Below are 15294 nucleotides of genomic sequence, written 5' to 3' on the forward strand. Positions count from 1 at the left end.
AAGAATGGGAGACCGCAGCGGAGATGGCCTGAGATTCCCCCTGTGCAGAGGCAGGAACTCGGCCCCTAACATTGACAGATTCCCTTGAAGGGAGTCTGTTATCTACCAATCAGTGTTTGAATCTCACCCGACATCTGTGCCCGAAGAAAAATTTCTGCTTTACTGGTAAAATCCATTAAATAATTTTCACCAATTCATCCTAGATTCCAAAATTAGAGCACCTCGGATTTGGCCAAGTAGTCATATACAACTTTTCATGTACATATCTTCAGCCTATCTTCAACTTTGTCTTGCTTGATTGACAGTGCTGTCTTCACAAGAGCCTGCACTGTCTCCAGTGACATCTTGTTTTTGTGCATGTGCCAGTACTTTTACAAACTGGCACAGTTTAATTGGAAACAAAGCTGACTCCTGTGAACCCAATGCTGTTAATCAAGCAGGACAGAAAACTTGAAGACATGAAAGTGCAATGAACTATTCAGCCACATCCGAGGAGCACCAAGCACATAATTAGAATATTGGAATAAAGTATGATTTAGTTAAATTGATAGATTTTAACACTAACTGTACACAGTTACAGTACCTACAATGTACTGTGCTTGGTATAAATATTGATTGGGAAATTCAAGCTTAAGCATATCTTCAGTGATCTAGTCAAAAGGTTTTGTAGAATAGTCGTCAGCCAAATGTGCATTTAACTGAAAACTATTATTGTTCTCTGCCATATTATACACAAGAGCATCAGTATGTTCAGCAGACAGCTCTCTAACGTATATGGTCAACTTTAATAGAATCTGTCACCCCCTGGTACATATATAACTTATTACTATGGGCATACATAAGAGAATAGTTAAAATAGTCTTACCTGTATCTCTCATAGTTGGGGCCTAGTTGTTGAGAAATCGAGCTTTAATCTTTTATGGTAATGATTTCTTCCAGGGTCGAGGGCATTTAGTGCCCGGAAGAAATCTCTACCTTCTGTCTTCATTTTCAAAGTAACCATTCATGTCACACTGTCCGGTGAGGACTAGTTGTGGTGCCGTAATCCCACGCCTGCTCCATGCACTCATGCTATTATCCGTACCTTAACTGCTCTTCTATGTGCAGGGTCTGCATCCTTCTTTTGAGCATGCGCCGGCTAGTCACCGCTACCACACAGTGACTCGTCAGCGCCTGGTCGGTGACATGCCCATAGTAATAGGTTATATACATCCCAGGGGAAGACAGATTGCCTTTAATAATATAAAGGGAAAAAAGGAAAGTTATAAGTATAAATTGAGCTAGGAAGCTTGTAGAAATAGTGACCATGATTGGAGCTCAACTACTGTATCTGAAATGTGGCAGAAAATGATAACTTTCTTAATGTGTTGGGAATAAAAGAGTTCCACAACACAAATGTCTGAGAATTGAAGGAAAATTCTTAAGAGAAAGACTGGACATAGAGTGCATATAATTTTTATTAATTTTAATAACTTTGGTAAATATTATTTGATATGAATAAATATGTTCACTTGCTCAATGTTAAAACCAATTTTTCCTTTTACTGCTGAAGAACAAATTTTCTTAGGTGAGATGTTGAGACAGTCTGCTCTTTGCCTGTTTTGCACAATTTAATAGCATTAAAACACTTTGCTGTCATATATGAAGAAGATGGCTATCAATCACTCCATAATCTACTGATCTGCTTTCTCCAAGGACAGAGAGGATCTCCTGTTGCCAGAATTCAGAGCTTTTATTGATTATATTTAATAAAATTTCAATAGCTGTCTACAAGTTGGAATTTTGGCTTTACAGCCTTTACTGGGCTGTACTTCAAACACAGCATACCATTGTCTCTCCTGAATAAATTTTCTGTCGGAGCTGATACTCTGATGGGATTTATGCTTTTTATCTAAGTTTAATGGGTTTTAAGAGTTTTCTAAAACAGGTAAATAATTCATAGAAATTACTAAGAGAATTCAGCTGAAAGTTTTATTGTATATTTGGTTAAAATTTGTGCTAATGCAAAATGGGGTGACAAACAGAAATTGTTGTAAAGCATGAATAAATATTACATGTGCATTGTCATATTACTATTATTATGATTAGTATAATTTTAAGGATTCACACTAATTCTAAGGTCTTTGTCAGGAATTTATCATCACTCTGCGCTGCGCCTCAGTAAAATGATCAAAATGTGCCAGTCCTGTCATTTTATAAAAAAGTGAGTAGGGCTTTGTAAAAGGGTGCATGAAAATTGCTGCACAAAAATGTTACTATATTGTATGAAAGAAAGCGGTCATAAATTGCAGGTGAAATCTATACCAAATAAGAGCTGGCATAGATTTATTTTAAGGAAGACTGTAAAAAGGTATTCCAAATTATTAAGAGTTGTGCGCCTCTTAAGAAATTTTGTGCACCAGACTTTTATTTAAAGACTCGCAATGCATATGAAACCTCCTTTAATATGTGGAAAATTAGAATGTTTTATATGAGTAGTAGAATATGCTATGCTATGTATAGAGATCCAGTGAAAATGTATACTGAGAGGGGAAGACTTTACAAAGGGCGCGTATTGGGGGAATATGTCACTACAAGATTGTGGCCCGATTCTAAAGCATCGGGTATTCTAGAATATGCATGTCCCTGTAGTATATGGACAATGATGATTCCAGAATTCGCGGCAGACTGTGCCTGTCGCTGATTGGTCGAGGCAACCTTTATGACATCATCGTCGCCATGACAACCATTATGACATCTACGTCGATACTGTGCCCGTCGCTGAATCAGAAACGTGAGATGTCTACGTCCTTTATGACATCATCGTCGCTGTGCCCGTTGCTGATTGGTCGAGGCCTGGCGGCCTCGACCAATCAGAGACGCGGGATGTCTACGTCCTTTATGACATCATCGTCGCTGTGCCTGTTGCCTGGCGGCTGTTGCCTGTTGCCTGGCGGCCTCGACCAATCAGAGACGCGGGATTTCTACGTCGATGCTGTGCCGGTCTCTGATTGGTCGAGGCCTGGAGGCCTCGACCAATCAGAGATGCGGGATTTCCAGGACAGACAGACAGACAGACAGAAAGACAGACAGACAGACAGAAAGACAGACAGACGGAAAAGCCCTTAGACAATTATATATATAGAAACGTCTATCCTTTTGACTTCCCTATGGAACCAATAAATCATTTCTAGCACTATATACGAATGAGCCAGAATGGCTAAGATTAGATTTACTTGGGGCAGATTTATTGGAGACATTTGTGTCACTGTCCCATTCATCTTGATGGGTGTTGTCTTGATCAAAATCACATTTAGTTGGATGAAACAACTCTACCACTTGCAGTAGGAAATGTCAAAACCTGGAATTTTATGAAAGCTGATTTCAACAACTTAAGGGAAGAGCTAATCGTGTAGTCTGGGACTATGTCATGGTAACTGGGGATGGCGAACATAAATAGGGCATTTTTAAGAAAATGCTACTAGAATCTTGAAGAAAACTTATACCCTCTGGTAATAAAATATCAAGGAACAATAAGAAACAGTTATGGATAAATAAGACTGTGCAAAGTTCAATGAGACAAAACAAAGGGCATTCAAAATCTTGAAATCTGAGAATACTGAAAAAGCATTTCAGAATTATAAAGATATAAATAACAAAAATGTAAAAAAGAAATCAAGCTATCAAAGTTACCTGCAGAGAAACAAATCGCCAATGACATTAAAATAAATCCCCAAACATTTTATGAATACTTCAATGCCAAAAAGAAAAAACAGATGGTATCGGCTCCTTAAAAGACAATAATAACAATACAATTATAGAGGACAAAATAAAGGCTGAGATATGAAACAGGCACTTTTCATCCATGTTCATCAATGAACTGTCTATTACAAGGATCATTCAATGACAACAATAACAATACAATTATAGAGGACAAAGTAAAGGCTGAGATATGAAACAGGCACTTTTCATCCATGTTCATCAATGAACTGTCTATTACAAGGATCATTTAACAAGGCAAAAATCAAAGTTCACAACTTGATATAACTAGTTTTACACAAAAAGAAGTACACCTAGGTCTGAGCAATTTAAACATTGAGAAGTCCCCCAGCCCAGATGGCATTCATCCATGGATACTGAGGGATCTGAGCTCAATGATTGACAAACCACTGCATCTCATATTCTTAGATGATCTTTGTAACAAGGGAGGTGCCATGGGATTGGAGGATAGCTGATTTTGTACCGATATTTAAAAAAGGCAAGAAGGTGGATCCAGGCAGCTACCGTCCAATAAACCTAACATCAGTAGTGTGCAACATTTTTGAGGGCATTATAAGAGATAACCTACAAAAATAGATTGTAGATAGTAATATAATACTCACAACCAGCACGGATTCATGAAGAATAAGTCATGTCTAACTAACATGTTGGGTTTCTATGAGGAGGCAGATGCAAATCTGAATATTGGTAATGAGGTTAATATGATTTATCTGGACTAAGCAAAGGCATTTGATACTGTTCCACATAACAGCCTTAGGCTTGTTTCACACTTCCGTCTTCTGGCGGGCGTTGTAATGCGTTGATGCGACAGATCGACGTACATTTTGACAATAGTGAAAAACGTGTGTAACGAGTCCAGTGTTTTGACAGATGCATCGTTTGTGTTCTTGCCTGAATTTCAATGGAGAAATTTCTGGAGAGACGAGAGAGATTTTTACCCCGATTGGAAAATGTTTCCAGGCATGCTCAAATGTAAAAACGTCACTGGATTCCTGCGTTTCACAGTGATCCTGCGTCCATAGGCTCCAATTCTGTGGAACGACGTATGATGCAGGAGGCGTCCTGGCACATTTTCCACTGCAGACAAAAAACATTCCTTTCAACGTTTTTTCCAAACGACGGGCCGTCAAATTTCACAGGATCCAGTGCACGACGGACGAAACGTGTGGCCATATGTCGCGATACGTTGCTAATACAAGTCTATGAGAAAATGCAGGATCCTGCTAATTTTTTTTGCAAAAAGCGACGTATTTCGCCGGGAGCTCAAAGATGGAAATGTGAAAGAGCCTTATACTGATGTTCCATGAGCGGGGTACAATATGGTTAAGGAATTGGCTAAATGACAGGAAACAAAGAGTTGTCATAAATAGTACTCTCTCCAAATGGGATATAATCAGCAGTGGGGACCTTAGGGATCTGTTTTTTCACCTCTTTATTAATTACCTTGTGCATGGATCGAGAGTAAAGTGTCAGTCTTTGCTGACGACACAAAACAATGTAAGATATTAAAATCTGACCTCGACATTACAATATTGCAAAACAACCTGAATAGGATGTATAAAAAGATTTAAAAAATATATAAAATCCAGTGATCTCAAAGCATTGTTGCCCCTTTATAAAACACTGGTGAAGCCACATTTAGAATATGGGATCCAGTTTGGGGTTCCTCATTTTAAAAAGGATATTCAGAAGTTAGAATCAGTTAAAAAACGGACAAGTAGATTATTACAAGGTACGGAAGGTCTCTCAAGTTGTTTAGCTTAGAAAAAAGACGATTCAGAGGGGATCTCATTTACATGTATAAATATAAGTGTGGCCAGTACAAAACACAGGCACATGACTTATTCCTTCCAAAGACCATACTAAGGACCAGGGGCACTCATTATGGGTGGAAGAAAGGTGATTCTGGCAGCTAAATAGGAAAGGGTTCTCTACAGTTAGAGCAATCAGACTGTGGTATGCCGACCACAGGAGATAGCAATGGCAGACACTATAACAGCTTTTAAAAAAGGTCTGAATGATTTCCTTGATACACATAACATTGTGGGTTATAGTTAAATTAGTGACAAAATGTACAATTGGTGGAGAAAGGTTGAACTTGGTGGACATAGGTTTTTTTCCACCTATGTAACTATGTAAAATGCACAGTGTACAGTCAATTTTTTTTTTAAATATTAATGCACTGTTAATATTTAAAAGGGGCAAGTCGTATTGAAATGGTCTGCAGGCAGGATGTTGTAGAGGAGGAGCTGATCATATTGATATACATTTTTGTAAAAAAAATTTCAGTTAAACTTGCATCTGATTCATTGAGTTCTCTGGTGTTTGTAAGCATATGAGTTAAGTGGGCAGTCCTATTCAGTGAATTAACTGTATATGACGGTGCATGTAATGACAGCATTGAGTGTTGTACCACCAGGGAATTCAATTAGTAAAATACAAGTTTTATTTAATCATTTCTATCCAATCAATATATTATTCTGCTTAGTTTATCCTCTTTACCATGTTGACCAAAGATCAGACTGCATTTACAACACAAGTTCCTTTTAAAGGGAATCTGTCAGCACATTTTGTTATGTAATCTGACAACATCATAAGGTAGGCACAGAGACCTTGATTCCAGTGATATATTATTTAGTTAACTGGGTGCAGCAGTTATGATAGAGTCTCCGTTTTTTTCTGCTGATCTAGCAGAGCTCAGTTGTTGAGCTGTGTATAACTAAGCCCACACCACGGCTCTTTGTGTACACTACATAGTGACAGAAAACTGCTAATCAGTGCTGACTGTAGGGTTGGACAAGAAGGCACGAGGCCAGTTGTCCTCTAGTGATAATCAACTGCTGATAAACACTGATTTTATTGAAAGAGCAAAACATAGTCTAGTAAGTGACATAACACTGTAGTCAGGGTTTCTGTTTCTACACTATAGCGCTCTCAGATTGCATAGCAAAAATCTGCTAACAGTATCCCTTCAAAGGTTAGAAAGAACAAATATTGTTAATATTACAAAACTATTTTTTAACTATTTATGCATTACGTTAGTAATACATACACCAAAGTATACACCTGATAGCTTACAAGGTGATTTCTTGAAGGCCTCTATAAACAATTTTGTCAATACATTACAATAAACATTATAACAACAAAAAAAGTTAGATAGTGAAATCCTGCACAGTATATGGCCTTTTACAAGGTCAAATCAATAGTGCGTTCTGCAAACATGTATTTACTTTACTGAAGCTTGTGACTTTTCCACTTTTGTATTATCCCAGATCTAGCTGATGTTATCTGTCTCGAAGAGGAATCCTATTCAATCCTAGCTGGAGAAGAGCCAGCTCTGGTATAGAAATTATGCATGCTCTAGATAAAATTAAAAATTTATTATCAGAAAATGTACGGTATATTTAGGACAAGAAAGGACCACCATGTGTGAATCTATGTTACTATCTTTTTGCACCCTGTTGTACATTTTTTGGCATAATACATACAGTATAAATGATGCTGCACAGATTAGCTTGTGACTTAGGCAAGAATAATTCAGTTTGCAAATGGCTTTTATATGAATGCCATGAATGCCTAAAGCATGCTGCAATAATATCAAAAGTGCATGTAAGTCACATTGTGGCTTTCGTTCATAATTTATGAAGGATCCCAAAGATGTCAGACAGACCTAACTGACTTACAATGAAGTTGTGGACGTTCCATTATGTTGCCTAATTCTGTGTTATTTTTATTCTTACTTAAAATGTGATTAAACAGCAGACTAAGGCTCTGAAAGGACCTAATGTAAGTCAATAGAGTCCATTCGAAACCAGTAGGGTAAGTCAATAGAGTCAGTTGGATGCCATTCATAACCAAAGTATGATAGATCCAACACTGAATTGTGCCTTCGATGTATTTATAAGTCAACTAGCTGAAGAGCCCGGCGTTGCCTGGGCATAGTAAATATCTGTGGTTAGTTATAGCACCTCACTTCTCTTATTTTCCCATCACGCCTCTCATTTTCCCAATCACATCTTTCATTTTCCCCTCACATCTCTCATTTTCTCCCTCACACCTCTCATTTTCTCCCTCACTCCTCTCATTCCCCCCTAACACTTGTCATTTCAACCTCACATCTGTCATTTTCTGATCACTCCACTATTTTTCCTCACTTCTCTCATTTTGCACTCACACCTTTTCATTTTCACCTCACACCTCTCATTTTCACCTCATCACCTCAGTATATACATGTTTGTCATCTCCCTTATATATAGTATACATCTGTATGTCATCTCCTGTATATAGTATATACCTGTATGTCATCTCCCCTGTATATAGTATATACCTGCTGTGTGTCATCTCCCCTATATATAGTATATACTAGAGTTGAGCGACCTTGACCTTTTTAGAGTCGAGCCGGGTTTCGCGAAACCCGACTATCTCAAAAGTCGGGTCGAGTGAAATCGGCCGATTATGACGTAAAGTCGGGATCGACCGAAACACGAAACCCAATGCAAGTCAATGGGGCAGCATAGTCGGCAGTGAGTGGGGGCCAGGAAAACACCTAGAGTGCCCATTTTAATGTCAAAACCATCCATTCTTCTTAATGAAGCTTGTCAAGCGTAATTTACCTTATAATAATTGGAAGGCATTTGAAATTGGGGGTCATTTGGCTAAAGTTGTGTGGGGTAGGGCTGGTTCAAGTAATTAGTGGGCCCAGGAAATCTGGACCACGTCACGGCAGTGGAGCAGGGAGAGGTAAGTATTTCAACTTTGCAAGTGCTGTGATCCTGAGCAAGCAGGGGGGGCCCACTTGTTGGCATTGGCACTGGCACAGGGCCCCTCAAAGTACAGCGGTGTGTTTGCACGGCGGGGGCGCCTCCCACCGGCAGCAACACTTTTGCGTACTATGAGAGGCCCTGTGCCAGTGACGTCGCCAACTAGTATTCCTCCCCCCACCTGATGAAGGAACCTGCACTTTCATCTGCACCTTCCTCTTTGTCCCCGTGTAAGGTGGTATGGTATGCGGGAAGAGCAACCTGACTTTCAGCAGGGTCACAATGTTGTTGTGTAGCATGCACGGGGAATGTTGCGTTATGGGTCAATGTACCAGCAGACTCATCTATCACTGGCTGGGCAATGGGCACGATGAAGTGGAAACACAGATATAGGCCCAAAGAATAAAGTGGGCTAAATGCAGTTCAAAATTGGTAACACAGGAATAACCAGGGGGCATTGCAGTGGAGGACAACTGGAATGAGAGGCTGACACAGAGAGTAGGGCCAAATCAGTAAGTAGTCGAAATGCAGTTCAAAATTGGCAACCGTAGTAAACAGGCGGCACAGCTTTGTTCAGTGGAGGAGAACAGCAAGGAGTGGCAGACACCGATAGTAGGCCCCAACCCAACTAGTAGGCCAAATGCAGTCTAACATTAACAACTACTTAACGAGAGCCTGAAAATGGAATTTCAGGACAGGAAACCAGGAGAACAGCAAGGAGTGGCAGACACCGATAGTAGGCCCCAAACCAACTAGTACGCCAAATGCAGTTGTTCCATTTAACCACAATTTAATGAGAGCCTGAAGATAGAAGCTCAGGAAAGGCAACCTGGGGAACACCTTGGAGTGTAACACACCATCTCTCTCCACCCCATACCCATTTTGTAGGCCTAATGCAGTGTACTTTTCTACAACTACTAAACGAGAGTCGGAAGACCGAAGCAATGGCAAGGAAACCTGGGGAACACCTTGGAGTGTAACACACCATCTCTCTCCACCCCATACCCAATTTGTAGGCCTAATGTAGTGTAGTTTCCAAGAACTACTAAACGAGAGCCGGAAGATCGAAGCTCAGGAAAGGCAACCTGGGGAACACCTTGGAGTGGAACACACCATCTCTCTCCACCCCATACCCAATTTGTAGGCCTAATGCAGTGTAGTTTCCAAGAACTACTAAACGAGAGCCGGAAGATCGAAGCTCAGGAAAGGCAACCTGGGGAACACCTTGGAGTGTAACACACCCTCTCTCTACACCCCATACCCAATTTGAAGGCCTAATGCAGTGTAGTTTCCAAGAACTACTAAACGAGAGCCGGAAGATCGAAGCTCAGGAAAGGCAACCTGGGGAACACCTTGGAGTGTAACACACCCTCTCTCTACACCCCATACCCAATTTGAAGGCCTAATGCATTGTAGTTTCCAAGAACTACTAAACGAGAGCCGGAAGATCGAAGCTCAGGAAAGGCAACCTGGGGAACACCTTGGAGTGTAACACACCCTCTCTCTACACCCCATACCCAATTTGAAGGCCTAATGCAGCGTAGTTTCCAACAACTACTAAACGAGAGCCGGAAGATCGAAGCTCAGGAAAGGCAACCTGGGGAACACCTTGGAGTGTAACAAACCCTCTCTCTACACCCCATACTCAATTTGTAGGCCTAATGCAGCGTAGTTTCCGACAACTACTAAACGAGAGCATGAAAATCGAAGCTCAGGAAAGGCAACCTGGGGAACACCTTGGAGTGTAACACACCCTCTCTCTACACCCCATACCCAATTTGAAGGCCTAATGCAGTGTAGTTTCCAAGAACTACTAAACGAGAGCCGGAAGATCGAAGCTCAGGAAAGTCAACCTGGGGAACACCTTGGAGTGGAACACACCATCTCTCTACACCCCATACCCAATTTGAAGGCCTAATGCAGCGTAGTTTCCAACAACTACTAAACGAGAGCCGGAAGATCGAAGCTCAGGAAAGGCAACCTGGGGAACACCTTGGAGTGTAACACAACGTCTCTCTACACCACGGAAGGGCTGATTCTTAGGAAGGAAGGCTGTTGGAAATAAGCATTGCGCGTCCGAGGGTGATTATATTCTTATTAGGTATATACTCACCCTCGGACGCGCCCTGCTTCTTTATTTGGAATGAATGTTTATTTGCAATGTGGTGTTGACTTTCTCTATTATTTTGGTAATTAATGATTTTATTATTTTCATTGTTTTGCATCTTCTCGGCAATAATATAAAGAAGACGCGACAGGACAACACTCGGTGGATGCCATATCTGTGTTTTCAATTTAAAAAACCTTTCAGTTAACTACGTGCAGGAGAAAGTAATTGTAGCTGGTGGCCATTTTTAGTACTGTACCAGATTTTAGTTGTGTGTTTGTTTTTAATGTTAAAATGTCTGCATTTGATATCTCTCCAGTTTTTTCTTTTTTATAAGCAAAATACTTATTTTTATATTTTCTGATGTTGGTTCCAGGGGTACACGGGCAGCAGTGGTGTGGTCAGTGGAGGCCTAGTGGAAGGAGTGACCGCAGACAGGCATCGAAGGCCTAAAATAATAACACATGGCTGTAGGCAATTTTAAATTGGTTCCAGGGGTACACGGGCAGCAGTGCCCTGGTCAGTGTAGTAGTAGTTGAAAGAATGGACCGCAGACAGGCATCGAAGGCCTAAAATAAAAAAATTGGGCTGGCTGTAGGCAATTTTAAATTGGTTCCAGGGGTACACGGGCAGCAGTGGTGTGGTCAGTGGAGGCCTAGTGGAAGGAGTGACCGCAGACAGGCATCGAAGGCCTAAAATAATAACACATGGCTGTAGGCAATTTTAAATTGGTTCCAGGGGTACACGGGCAGCAGTGCCCTGGTCAGTGTAGTAGTAGTTGAAAGAATGGACCGCAGACAGGCATCGAAGGCCTAAAATAAAAAAATTGGGCTGGCTGTAGGCAATTTTAAATTGGTTCCAGGGGTACACGGGCAGCAGTGCCCTGGTCAGTGTAGTAGTAGTTGAAAGAATGGACCGCAGACAGGCATCGAAGGCCTAAAATAAAAAAATTGGGCTGGCTGTAGGCAATTTTAAATTGGTTCCAGGGGTACACGGGCAGCAGTGGTGTGGTCAGTAGAGGCCTAGTGGAAGGAGTGACCGCAGACAGGCATCGAAGGCCTAAAATAATAACACATGGCTGTAGGCAATTTTAAATTGGTTCCAGGGGTACACGGGCAGCAGTGGTGTGGTCAGTGGAGGCCTAGTGGAAGGAGTGACCGCAGACAGGCATCGAAGGCCTAAAATAATAACACATGGCTGTAGGCAATTTTAAATTGGTTCCAGGGGTACACGGGCAGCAGTGGTGTGGTCAGTGGAGGCCTAGTGGAAGGAGTGACCGCAGACAGGCATCGAAGGCCTAAAATAAAAAAATTGGGCTGGCTGTAGGCAATTTTAAATTGGTTCCAGGGGTACACGGGCAGCAGTGGTGTGGTCAGTAGAGGCCTAGTGGAAGGAGTGACCGCAGACAGGCATCGAAGGCCTAAAATAATAACACATGGCTGTAGGCAATTTTAAATTGGTTCCAGGGGTACACGGGCAGCAGTGCCCTGGTCAGTGTAGTAGTAGTTGAAAGAATGGACCGCAGACAGGCATCGAAGGCCTAAAATAAAAAAATTGGGCTGGCTGTAGGCAATTTTAAATTGGTTCCAGGGGTACACGGGCAGCAGTGGTGTGGTCAGTAGAGGCCTAGTGGAAGGAGTGACCGCAGACAGGCATCGAAGGCCTAAAATAATAACACATGGCTGTAGGCAATTTTAAATTGGTTCCAGGGGTACACGGGCAGCAGTGGTGTGGTCAGTGGAGGCCTAGTGGAAGGAGTGACCACAGACAGGCATCGAAGGCCTAACATAACAAAAATGTCAATACAATGGTATTGTCAGTGGCAGGCATTGAAGGATGTCAGCGCATAGACTAAACATTGGTGGAGCTGTGAGATAATTTTGCAAGTGGTAGAGCACTGTTTGAGCTGGGGTGGGGGGAAACTGTCTTGTGGCCGGCGGTACAGGCCCAGGGCCCCTCATATTACAACGGTGTGTCTGATGTTGGGTGCGCACCACCACCGCCAGAGACACTTTATTGTACTAGGAGGGACCCAGTGGCAGTGCCGTCGACCAAAAGCGGGCTCACCCACTTCTTCAGACAAACTGCACTCTCACGGGTGCTGTCGCCAAGTGTCGATACCACGGCCCCGTGTGGGGAGTTTGGCCATTTAGTGAGGTGTAAACATGTCGTATGCTGGACAATCAGGTGCTGAAAATTACGAGATTGGAAAAGGCATTCAGAATAGTCCACAGGAAAGACCTTTTCATAGGAAAGCTAGGTGTCAGCCGGGCAAGGTGGGGCAAAAGATTTCGAAATCCAGTTGTGGTTCATTTTAATGAAGGTTAGATCATCTACATTTTGGGTAGCCAGACGAGTCCTTTTTTCTGTTAGTATTGAACCTGCAGCACTGAATACTCTTTCTGATAGGACACTAGCTGCCGGGCAAGCAAGCTCCTGCAATGCATATTCTGCCAATTCTGGCCAGGTGTCTAATTTTGATGCCCAGTAATCAAATGGGAATGACGGTTGAGGGAGAACATCGATAAGGGATGAAAAATAGTTTGTAACCATACTGGACAAATGTTGTCTCCTGTCACTTTGAATTGATGCTGCAGTACCTGTCCTGTCTGCGGTCATAGCAAAATCACTCCACAACCTGGTCAGAAAACCCCTCTGGCCAACGCCACTTCTGATTTCTGCCCCTCTAACTCCTCTGGTCTGCTGGCCCCTGCAGCTCGTGTGAGAACGATCACGGGCGCTGTGTGCAGGGAATGCCAGAAGAAAACGGTCAACAAGAGTTGATTGTTTGGTTGCTAATATTAGTTCCAAGTTCTCATGTGGCATTATATTTTGCAATTTGCCTTTATAGCGAGGATCAAGGAGGCAGGCCAACCAGTAATCGTCATCATTCATCATTTTAGTTATGCGTGTGTCCCTTTTGAGGATACGTAAGGCATAATCCGCCATGTGGGCCAAAGTTCCAGTTCTCAAATCTGCGGTTGTGCTTGGTTGAGGGGCAGTTTCAGGCAAATCAACGTCACTTGTGTCCCTCAAAAAACCAGAACCCGGCCTTGCCGCGCCACCAATTTCCAGTGGCCCCGGAAAAGCTTCCTCATTAAAAATATAATCATCCCCATCATCCTCCTCGTCCTCCTCCTCCTCTTCGCCCGCTACCTCGTCCTGTACACTGCCCTGGCCAGACAATGGCTGACTGTCATCAAGGCTTTCCTCTTCCTCAGCTGCAGACGCCTGATCCTTTATGTGCGTCAAACTTTGCATCAGCAGACGCATTAGGGGGATGCTCATGCTTATTATGGTGTTGTCTGCACTAACCAGCCGTGTGCATTCCTCAAAACACTGAAGGACTTGACACATGTCTTGAATCTTCGACCACTGCACACCTGACAACTCCATGTCTGCCATCCTACTGCCTGCCCGTGTATGTGTATCCTCCCACAAAAACATAACAGCCCGCCTCTGTTCACACAGTCTCTGAAGCATGTGCAGTGTTGAGTTCCACCTTGTTGCAACGTCTATGATTAGGCGATGCTGGGGAAGGTTCAAAGAACGCTGATAGGTCTGCATATGGCTGGAGTGTACGGGCGAACGGCGGATATGTGAGCAAAGTCCACGCACTTTGAGGAGCAGGTCGGATAACCCCGGATAACTTTTCAGGAAGCACTGCACCACCAGGTTTAAGGTGTGAGCCAGGCAAGGAATGTGTTTCAGTTGGGAAAGGGAGATGGCAGCCGTGAAATTCCTTCCGTTATCACTCACTACCTTGCCTGCCTCAAGATCTACAGTGCCCAGCCACGACTGCGTTTCTTTCTGCAAGAACTCGGACAGAACTTCCGCGGTGTGTCTGTTGTCGCCCAAACACTTCATAGCCAATACAGCCTGCTGACGTTTGCCAGTAGCTGCCCCATAATGGGAGACCTGGTGTGCAACAGTGGCAGCTGCGGATGAAGTGGTTGTGCGACTGCGGTCTGTGGACGAGCTCTCGCTTCTGCAGGAGGACGAAGAGGAGGAGGAGGGCGTGCGAACGGCTACAGCCAATTGTTTCCTAGACCGTGGGCTAGGCAGAACTGTCCCAAACTTGCTGTCCCCTGTGGACCCTGCATCCACCACATTTAACCAGTGTGCCGTGATGGACACGTAACGTCCCTGGCCATGCCTACTGGTCCATGCATCTGTTGTCAGGTGCACCTTTGTGCTCACAGATCGCCTGAGTGCATGGACGATGCCCTCTTTAACATGCTGGTGGAGGGCTGGGATGGCTTTTCTGGAAAAAAAGTGTCGACTGGGTAGCTCGTAGCGTGGTACAGCGTAGTCCATCAGGGCTTTGAAAGCTTCGCTTTCAACTAACCGGTAGGGCATCATCTCTAACGAGATTAGTCTAGCTATGTGTGCGTTCAAACCCTGTGTACGCGGATGCGAGGCTAAGTACTTCCTTTTTCTAACCATAGTCTCATGTAGGGTGAGCTGGACTGGAGAGCTGGAGATCGTGGAACTAGCGGGGGTGCCGGTGGACATGGCAGACTGAGAGACGGTGGGAGATGGTATTGTTGCCACCGGTGCCCTAGATGCAGTGTTTCCTACTACGAAACTGGTGATTCCCTGACCCTGACGGCTTTGGCCTGGCAAAGAAACCTGCACAGATACTGCAGGTGGTGCGGAAAATGGTGG

The 15294-nt window shown here is 43.2% G+C and overlaps 1 protein-coding gene across 6 annotated transcripts in view; it reads right to left on the bottom strand.

The window, feature by feature from the left end:
* The window catches only part of NDP (norrin cystine knot growth factor NDP), a 283995-nt gene that overhangs the window by 137997 nt on the left and 130704 nt on the right, over nucleotides 1-15294 (bottom strand). The window lies entirely within an intron of this gene.

The sequence above is a fragment of the Ranitomeya imitator genome, chromosome 3 (genome assembly GCF_032444005.1).
Source record: "Ranitomeya imitator isolate aRanImi1 chromosome 3, aRanImi1.pri, whole genome shotgun sequence".
Classification (NCBI taxonomy): Eukaryota; Metazoa; Chordata; class Amphibia; order Anura; family Dendrobatidae; genus Ranitomeya; species Ranitomeya imitator.